General features: G+C 39.4%; 1 long non-coding RNA gene across 1 annotated transcript in view; it reads left to right on the top strand.

Moving 5' to 3' along the window:
- The first annotated feature begins 3,358 nt into the window (after positions 1-3,358).
- Positions 3,359-10,311, top strand: part of LOC107836563 (uncharacterized) — a 21,093-nt gene continuing 14,140 nt past the window's right edge. Inside the window, exon 1 of the long non-coding RNA XR_001662476.1 lies at positions 3,359-3,864. This is a non-coding gene — a long non-coding RNA (uncharacterized LOC107836563). The remainder of the gene's footprint in view (positions 3,865-10,311) is intronic.

Below are 10,311 nucleotides of genomic sequence, written 5' to 3'. Positions count from 1 at the left end.
TTTCCCCACTGTAGTGTTTTATAATTATTTTTTATGCTAATTTTAATTTAAATTAAATAATTCATAACAGTATTACTTAGAAATGCCATTTAGTAGTGCCATGCGTAGCTTATGCCATATATTTAGACAAACTTTATAAAACGACACAATTGGTTACTGTTATTGGAGTTTAAATGGACTAAGCTTTTCATTTTTTAGGTCAGTTGGGATTAGAGAAATATTAACACAGAAGGAGTCTGTCATATTTGCTGTATGGGTTATCACAAAGTAATGGCCATCACAAAGTCCCGATTTGAATCCCAAAGAATCCATAGACGACAGTGACGTCACCTCAGACTGCTGTCTGTGGAAATACCCAGTTTTGGGATGTATCAGAAATGGGCAAGTGGAGAGAGAGCTGGTGGACTGCTTCGTACAAAGAGCAAAAATAACACATCTCAAATGTGAAAAAACTGAAGTTGATTTTAGACCTTTGGGAAAATACGAGTACCTAAAATACTATTTTCAGCTTGGGAGTGGATGAAAAGAATAAATACCTTGTTGTACACCGAGACAACATACTGGACAGAATCTTTATACAAGAGGGAACTGTACTTGAGAAAGCTTAGGTCCTTTAGTACAGTGTCAGGGTTTCCAAGTCAAGTCTCCAACCTGTGTAATAAATATTTTCTCATCAAATCCACAACATCTAGCTACATCTTTATGGTATAGAAATCCAAACTTGTGCTGTTTTTCCTTAGGCTTAAGTACTATATGAACATTTATTACTTCTCTTTAAATGTAGTAATTAAAAGCACATTTTTAACAAGACTGGATTAGAAGAAGTAAGAAATTCATTAAAATCTTGCAAGATAAAAAATAAATAAATACAAAGTCAAAGGAGTCTGAAACCTGTTCTAGCTAACAGGCTGGGACTGTTTGTGTAGGACTTTATATTATTTTAAAAGTCCATCAAATATTGTATTTACCCCTTCAGAATTTTCTTAAGAGTTTGTTCCAAAATGTAATCATGAATTACAGAATTTGTTTTTATGCACTAACAAAATGACAGAGACCTTCTAATGCTGAATTTCTAGATGAATCAAAAACAAAGTGTTTTGTCTGTGTGATGACAGTTAATACCTGTTTATCTGTGTCTTTGTATTTGGCACTTCTTCACTATTTATTGGATTAAATATTCTTTGGGAAGTTTCATTTCCTTCACTCTGAGCCGGAAATTTTCCAATAAAAATGTGGATTATGTAAATCCACATCTAAAACACTGTATATGTTCTGAAAAAACTACAAACCTTGCAAAACAATCAAAGTTGTTCAGATGTAAGGTATACATGACAACATACTGAGTGAGGCACAGTGTAGTAATGAATATTATTACTGAACTTCTCAAGGAATTAAACCAAAAATGCTTTCTTGCCAAAAGTATTCTTGTAGTGAAAGGATTATCTTAACTGGAAGAGATTACCGGAGGTATTGTGCTGTGAAATGATCCAATGTAATATAATACACCGTTCAGTTGTGTAGTTCATGTGACATTATTGTAAAGTCACAGCTAACATGGACAGTCCATAATCCCAGAGTCCTGACCTGAATCCTATGGAGATGCTGTGGCATGAACTTAAGTAATTCATGCTGGAAAATCTTCCAATGTGGCTGAAATACAACAAATCTCCAAAGATGAGTGGAATAAAATTTCTCAAAAGGAAGACTCACTGCAAGTTATTACAAATGCTTTATTGCAGTTGTTCCTTCTAAGGGTAGCCCAACCAGATATTAGGTGCAGGAGCAATCCCATCCCTTTTTTTTTTTACAGAGGGCCACAGAGATTTGGGTTTGTTTTCTCCCTTAAAGGGGTAGCATTATGTATTTTCCAAGCACATAGTACCACTTTATAGCACAAACTGTTACCTTAAGTTGTTATAAAAATGCTATATCAAAAATCACTTAAAAGAAATTTGACTTTGTAATAAATGCCTTGAAATTGGATGTCTGTCACCTTAAAAACTTATGCTCTTTCTGAAACTGCCTTCAGGAAGCTTTCTCAACAGCATTCCTTTATTAACTAATTTTGACCAATGTTGCACTGAGAAGTAGCTCTTATAATGAGCTCAGCAGTTGCACCGTTTCACCAGTTGCTTGCTAATTGCTGCTGATTAGTCTGAAAAAGTTGATTGGGAGAGTCTTTGAAGTGATGTAATACTGCCCCTTTATAATAAACATTTTCATTTAAAAACTGCACTTTGTAATTACCTATGTTAATTGTCTTTCCTCATGGAAAACATTGGTAAGGCTCAGTCAAGACAGGTGACTCTGCTGTCCAGTAACCCTGTTTTAGTTGCCTATTATTGAGAAGAAGGCTGTGTAAAAATGTTGATTTGAATTTAACTGTAACCCTCAACAGTTCCTCGCTATTCTATAGTAAGATCCTCCTGACATCAAGTGACCACAGGCAAGGGTCTGTTTTTCAGTGTAAAGGTTGGCCTGCTACTGTTTGAGTCAATACTTGACCCTACCAATGTTTACCTCGGTACACTTGTAGAGCAAATAAGCTGTTCTCTAAAAAAGGTATTTTACTATATGTTGTATCTGGGGTTTAATTTGCCATTTTAAGATTCCTGGTGTTCAGATATTCTAATTTTTCTTTTTTTGATATTTGCTATTTGAACGCCTTGGTGTTTGCTTTTGTTTTGTTGATATTTTATTCACCCTTAGCTTTCCCTATTGGAGGCATGGTAATTAACTACTTTTCTGAAGATCGTTTATTATTTTTTGGTTGTTTCATTCCTTTTCCCAGCGCCAGCATAGCTAAAATATTTTACTGTTCTAAATTAAATCTATTTTTGCTAGTGGTCATTTTTGACAATTTTATTATTTGTCCAATAAATTACTCATTTTTTTGCCAGTCATGCTTCTGTTGTTTGCAAACTTTTTCCTATGGTTAATTTATGGGGGAAATTTTCTGCCATAATCCAAGAGCACACATTTTCATTCTGAAAGCAGGATTTCATATCTTTTGTTCTCAAAACTTTTAATACTTTTGCATACATTTTTATTTTAAAAGCAGGACTTCATGTCGTTCTTCTCAAAACTTGTAATGCTTACTCAAAACTTTTCCTCACGCTCACACTTAGTCTCTGCTCAGACTGCTCATTTACGAAATGTAGAACTGCATTTTGGCACAGTCACCTGGCAACCTTTCAGCCAATAGAATGAAGTTGTACTGGGTGCGTTTGTTTCCTTCTAGCACAGTGGTCCCCAAAGTGGGTCCTCGAGTGCCGACATCCTGCATGGGTTAGTTCTCTCCCTGGTGGTAGTAACAACCTTTTCAGCATGTCGGTGTTCTTCTTAGGCCATATAATGAGCCATCATTTGATCCAGGTGGGTTAAACCAGGGAGAGAACTAAAACATGCAGGATGCTGACCCTCTAGGACCCACTCTGGGGACCACTGTTCTAGCGAGTGTGCCTGAGTGGCTATCGATTGTAGCAAACTTAGTCACCTACTGGATGTAGGGAGAAACAGCTACGTTAGCTTTCTTCTCCGTAGTACACCAAACATCTGCCCGCAGTGTGCTACTGATCGCTAACAGCTACTGATATGAGGCAGGATTCTGTTCACTCAACCAACTCCCTACAGGCTCTCCCATTTCTGGGGATGAGGTCACTGAGGTGGTTAAAGAGCTCCTTCGTGGCAAGGCCCCAGGGATGACAACAAGAAGACCATCAGCATCATTGTCCTCCTCAGCCAGCCCTGCCTCAACATCAACCACAGCTACAACCCCAGTGAGACCATGTGATTCAAAAAGAAACAGGTGTCAGGTCTTCCCTAGCAATGAGGACAGAAAGACCAACACATTGTGCTTCACCTGTAAGGTTTGTCAGCTCTACAAGTATCACTACAGGTGGAAAGGACCACACAAAAAGTCAAACTTTGAAGCACACACATGCATGTTCTTTCACATATTCTTGAGTTCTTATGAAACTACTACTTTTCTGCTCGGACTTAGAATTAGAACAAACTTGGAATCCAGACTCTAGTTTATTAGTCATTCTTTAGCTTATATTTTAGAAACTGTAGAGTACTCACTATTCTGAACCTGTAGCGGTGGAGATAGGCGCCGTGAGGCGCCCAGTGCGGTAACGCAAACGAACCCGGAGAAGCTGGCAGCAGTTCTGTTTTCTTTGTGAAGGCAGGGGCGCAACTACATATTATTCAGGTGGATGCGAAAACATAAATCAGCCGCCCCCCCCACTCCCCCCAAGGAAGGTACGTGTAAGAGTGAAGGAGCGTAGAAAACATACGGTTGCTCTATCCGTATGAGCGACCATATGTTTACCCCCCCTCCCCTCCCCCGGAGACGAAGACACGTGAAAGGTAAAACTCGCTACATTTACATTTACATGTGCGCGAGGTGAAGGAGCGTCAGGGCGCGGTGAAGTGTATGCGAAGGCATCATCGGGGTGCCGCCCCCTCCAGACGGGGTTTTGACGCCCCCTCTGGTGCAGCGCCCCTATGCGTTGCATGCGCTGCATACCCACTTTTTGCGCCACTGTGTGAAGGGCAGGGCGCCCTGGAATGGGCTTGCTCCGAGAGAGGGGCCCATGCCCTGGAAAGCGTCGCTAGACACCCTACCCAAGGAGAGTCCAGTCATGGTTGATCAAGCCATGCTGTGTGTCCGAGATAAAAATAAGAGTTAAATTGAGTTAAATTGAGACTTTAGTTGTGTATATTTGTCCAGGATCATGTGTGAAGTCTCAAACAGGATTATTGAGGAGCCCCCATTGGCCTTTCATTCTCCAAAGATGAATCAGGATTTGAAATCAGATTAATGCAGAATAAATCAAACCTTTATTTCCAAGAGAACACCAAAATCTGGTTTTAAACTGAGTTAAATCCAGGTTTATTCTTCTATCATTTACTTTTTAGGTTTTTAGTGGTCCCAAAAAAAGGTTAAATCACTCATTGAAAACGGAGAAGACTTGCCCAGCATTAGCCACAGCAGTTCAGCTGTAGGCATATGCGTTCTCTGTGATCAAAATGGCAGCGTGCAGCTGTAGTATGTAGTAAAGAAGGAGCCATAATGTACTCTGGGCAAGTCCAGCGGCCATATAGTCCAAGTCTTATTTTCTGTTCGGTTCGCCACCGATCCCCAAATCATTTTAAAGGTCGTTCTGACCCATACAGTTTAAAAGAGAAGTTCATGCTGAATCAAACGGTATAAAGTTTAACAGGGTTTGCATCAAAACGGTCAAACTAGAGGCTAATTTAAAGTCCCGACCGCTAAGCATGATGGGTAAATGAAGTGGACATGTTTGTAGTCCAAATCTCATTGTGTAGTTCCAGCCTTCGGCAGAAGCTCAGAAATTAAATTAAAAGCTCTCTCAAGCTTCATATCAGGAAAAGGAGTTTGAAAACAAAGAATTAAAAGAGCTTGGTGGAAAAGCAGAGTTTTTAAGACAGCACTCAGCCTTCAGAGGAGCAATCAAGTAACTGCAGTGCATTAGGGGTAAAACTCGCGGAGATCTTTGTAGTTCTCATCTCATTGAACCATTCCAGCGCTTGGCACAGCTGAAAATAAAAGAAAAGAAAAGAATGTGATGAAAAAAGGACTCCACAATCAAAATTCCAATCTTCAGAATAGGAAACTAGCAATAGTCCTGCATCCTGTGGAAGCTCAGAGCGGAAACCTAAAGCTGAGCAGGGTGTGTGTATTTGATCTCAGGGTAGCCATGTTTGTGTTTTGTGATGTGTTTAATGTATTTATCTCCTTTAGCTCCACAGACAATGCTCTGAGGCCCAAAAGGTGGAGGCGAAGCTGTGAGGGATACACAGACCTGGGCACTTTTCTCAAGTCTTTTAGGATAACCCTGAATGATGCACCGCCTCCTAAAAAACTGGAGGCCGGATTCCCCCCTGACAAGGAGCCTCTTTGACAAGTTGCAATTGATTCAGTTTAAGACGAGGTGGGATCACCTGATTTATTTACTTTTTTTCTTTTCCTCCTCTTACTGACCCTACCGTACCAGGTTCTGATGCAGGGAACGTTATATTCAACTCTAACCGCATGCGTGGGTAGTTTCTTTCTCCTGGCCAAACGGAACCGGTAGAAGCCCATATTGGCCAAGATGGAGAGCTTCATTGCAAAGTCCAACTGAACTGGGAACTGTAACACTGCAGAGGAGGTCCTGGAGATCTGCACAGTGCTATCCACCACACCCCAAAAGAAGAGGTGGGTGGATATCAAATGCCGGTTCCTGGATCTTGTTTTGGAAACTTACACTTCTTTAATTAAAAAAATAAATAAATTCATAAATAATATTTTTTTTCTTCCACATGACTCTTTGCAACCAGGACTTTCATCAAGGGGTCCATCGCATGTGACTACCATGGAATATTCACTATTGCTGCCAAGGCTGGTGGCTTGCGGGGTCCCTGAAGGCGGGACAAGATGCATAGATTTACTTTTTCAAGTCTGGGGACCAAGGACTTCTGCATAAACTCTCAGGTCCACCTGTGTGACAGTCATCCGCAACTCGCCATCTTTGGCTGACCGATAAACCTTTCTGCCAAAATCATCAACACAAAATGTCTGTTAGTTAAGTTCCCAGGCCTGGCAGACCCATTTCTCCTAATAAAAACAAGAGACATCAAGCTGGGAGAGGAGATCTACGTGGACCATGGGGTGAGGCAGCACTCGTTCAGGGTTGGAAGGCCAGGGGATGATCTTAGCTGGATCGGTGAGGTTGGCTCACCTCCCAAGAGAAATAATTTAGTCTTATGTTGACAATGTTCTATTCAATAATTTATCAGTTAAAATTGTTATTTTAATTTGACTGTGGTGTAAAAAGTTCAGTTTTTGAAGTTTTAGTGTTGTAATTGCTCTTTTCTGTGTACTCCAAAGTTCAGTATGACTTTAAATTGTGTTTTTGCAATTAAAGTTTTTGATTTTTCTTGTGCTGCTAATAATTCCCCCCCACCCCCATTTTTTCCCCTTCTGGTCCTGGAAACAAGATGGTTGACCAACCATGGTACAGAATGTTTTCCTTTTGCATTTGTTTTAAACTTTGGCTTTGAGCATGTGTAAATTGTTTGTTCAAAAGGTCAAAGCAGCTGACCTTCCTTGCAGTGGAGGACATTTTGTGTCAGTTCAACCCAAAAGAATTATTCTTTGGGCTTCTTACTGTTCCTGTTATCGTCCACTAGATTGAGGCATTGCCATGTCAGGTGGAATCTGGATCACTGTTACAGCTATTTTCAACTTTACCACTGCTTCCTGTTGCATAAAGATGGCCCAAATGAAACACACTGAGGTTTGTGGATTAGAGCTGAGAAAATGGAGCATATTAAGAGGTCAGATTCCTTTTGCAAGATACTGTAAATGTCATGTTGGGTTCCAGTTTCTTTACCCACATACAGAACACAACCAGGAGAACAGATAATCAGATAGATTCTCACATTGTTGAGATAAACTTTATTTGAGTCTGGTCCTTGGGAGGGGCTACCAGGGTTGTTTGTTTTCTGAAGAGTAGTGAGAGGAAAATGGTGAGTTCGAGGTCGTTGGAAAAATTGAATCTTTGAACCAATCAGAAAGATCTTACTTGTTTAAATTCCACAGACTTTAACCAAAGAGGAGATACTGTGGGCTCCAGGGTTGGGTCTCTTTGTGGGTGTTCTTGAAGTTATTCAGGTTCCAGTGAGTTCTTGATGGAATGGATTCTTTGTTGGAAATGAGGAGGTCACATGTGGTGGAGGGCAGACAGGTAAGTACAGGCAAAGAGGAGCGAGCCGACTGGTGTCAATGTGTTGGCAGTCAGCTCCTCATATTCTCCAGGATGATTACCTGATAGATCACAGGTGCACTGGCTGAGTCAGCATGCACGGTCTCCACAGGTGCCGCCTCCAGTCGCCCTCTAGTGGATGAAGAGGGGAAGCAGCAGACAGACAGAATACCCCCCCCACACTCACAAAGAAACAAAAAACCCTGGTTCCCAACATGCTGGAGTAGTTATTTTATTTAAAAGTTTAATAGGACAGAATCCAAGACTTTCATTTTTATCCAACCAAACTTGAAATTTTTCCAAATCTGTTTCTGCTCAACCTGTAAAAGCAACAAACATATAAAAAATAAATGCTCATTATTTCAGAAAAACATGTTAACTCCATATGTGATATTTTATAGGAACATCTTTTTTGATAACTTTAACTGGAAAGGGATTTACCAAATATATGATGACTAATAAAGAATAAAGAAGTTTCTTAAAATTATTCACAGAATTTACCCATCCAAAGTTTTTCTACAATGTTTTAACAATAACACGGATATTATGTGCCCTTTGTGAAGGAAACACAGAAGATGTTTTATTTATTTTGGCCTTTTCTCTGTTAAATTTTGGAAAAGTATTTTCATTGTGATTTCTGCTTCTATTGAACCATATGTCTCCATTTGTTTTGAACATGTATTGTTTTGTTTCATTAACTATCCAACAGAGCCGGAGATAGGCACCAGCACATTTTTATATTATTAATCTTATTATATACTTAGCCAAATGGCACATGCATAAATGCCGTTATATTAATAAAAAAAACACTTTCCATTTTTGGCAATGAGGTCAAACAATATATCAAAACTATTGGAAATACCACCAATGCTAAAGCTATTACAATTTGCACTTTATGTTCTCTTTAATGTATTTATGTAATACTAGGCTGTTGTACTGCCTCAATGTTTGTTGCCTCAATGTTTGTGGCACCCTGGCGGTCATTATGTCACACTCTATGCTGCTTTTGTAATATGTATTTTGTATCTCAAGATTATAAACAAACAGAAAACGACAGATGCATCCTGGGGCATGCCATGTGCATGCTGGAGGAGAGAAAGGAGGGATGCTATGCTGGCAGCCCCATTCATAGCATCATAAAACAACATGGAACAATACACTTTGAAAATATATACAAATACATGAAAACAGAAATTAAAAATACTTTTACAAATTGATAGGCTGTGATTGGTCTTACAGTGTATTACAATAACATGATTCAGTATATATACATTGATATCTTCTTTACTTAATATCATGCACAGTGATGTAATATAATAAAATTTCTAATTTTTTATAAAATAAATCTTTTTTTTAAATTATTGATATATGTCAGTCTGTTTCATTTGATTATGTTTTGATCTGGGTTGGGCTTGTTTAGAGAGTTTCATTTTCAAAGACAGTCTTATGCTGCCATCTAGTGGAGGATTAGGGATATAGGATGAAACCCACTTGCACATTAGAGCAAACAAAAACAAAAAATGGTAGGGGGGACAATCTTGGTACAGATAATATGTGGAAGGGGCCTCACATACCCTCCAAGTTTGGTCAGTGTGGCACCTTCCCTTCACACAGCTGCCATTGACCTCCATTCATTTGAAGAATTGCTCACTCAAAACAACTCCAACATTATAAGTGACCAGACTTGCTTTTCTATGCTCCCTCCAACCCTCTGCAGGTGCCCACCATTTTTGGTGGTCTGAGCTAAAGACTCCTATTAATTTTTCTGCCTAGTCCGTCTAGGTAGGAATGTCCTGTAGAGCTGGGTTTTAACCCTAACCTCAGTGGCCTCTTAGTTCAACTTAGCCAGATTTTATTCAATTTGTCTTTGTTTTTTGTCTTTTTAACTTTTTTGGAAATAAATCACACTTCACTTTTAAAATGCCATCTCTGAGCCTCTGTTGGATGAAGGATTTGCTGCTCTGAAGACTGGAATTTGGTTTTAAGTGTCTACTCTTTTAACCATGTTTTATTTGATTTTATTTGTCTTCAAACTCAGTTTTTAAAACAGAAATCACAGCTCAGATTCAAATCTCATCTCTGAGCTTCTGCTATGTGCCAAAATTTTTGTAAATCCCATTCTGAACATTAGAGATTGCCTTTAAAATGTCTGTCAGCATTTCAGCATTTCCCAGAATGCATTGCATAGTGGGCCTTCAAATTGTAGCCTTTAGTTCAACTGTTTTTGCTGCAAACCTTAACAAACCATATACTGTTGTGATCAGAATGAGCTCAGCTATTGAACTGGATGACTTAGAATGAACTTGGAAACATGTAGAAAATTGGCACCATGACTCAGAACGGGGTGCATTTTCTTGAACTGCTGCCTGCTGCTCATAGAGGACACATCCCATGGTGGCAGCTTTGGGTAAGTTAATGTGGTCATGTACCCTTTTTGGATCACATAATACTGATCATTCTAGAGGTCTTGCGGTGTATGATGGCACTAGAATGACTCTTTACTGATGCTGGGGTGATGAATCCCAGCAGGTGCCTG

Source organism: Poecilia formosa, unplaced genomic scaffold (genome assembly GCF_000485575.1).
Source record: "Poecilia formosa unplaced genomic scaffold, Poecilia_formosa-5.1.2 Scaffold67, whole genome shotgun sequence".
NCBI classification, from domain to species: Eukaryota; Metazoa; Chordata; class Actinopteri; order Cyprinodontiformes; family Poeciliidae; genus Poecilia; species Poecilia formosa.
Note: the sequence above shows the minus strand (reverse complement) of the source record. Positions and strands in the feature narration are given on the sequence as shown.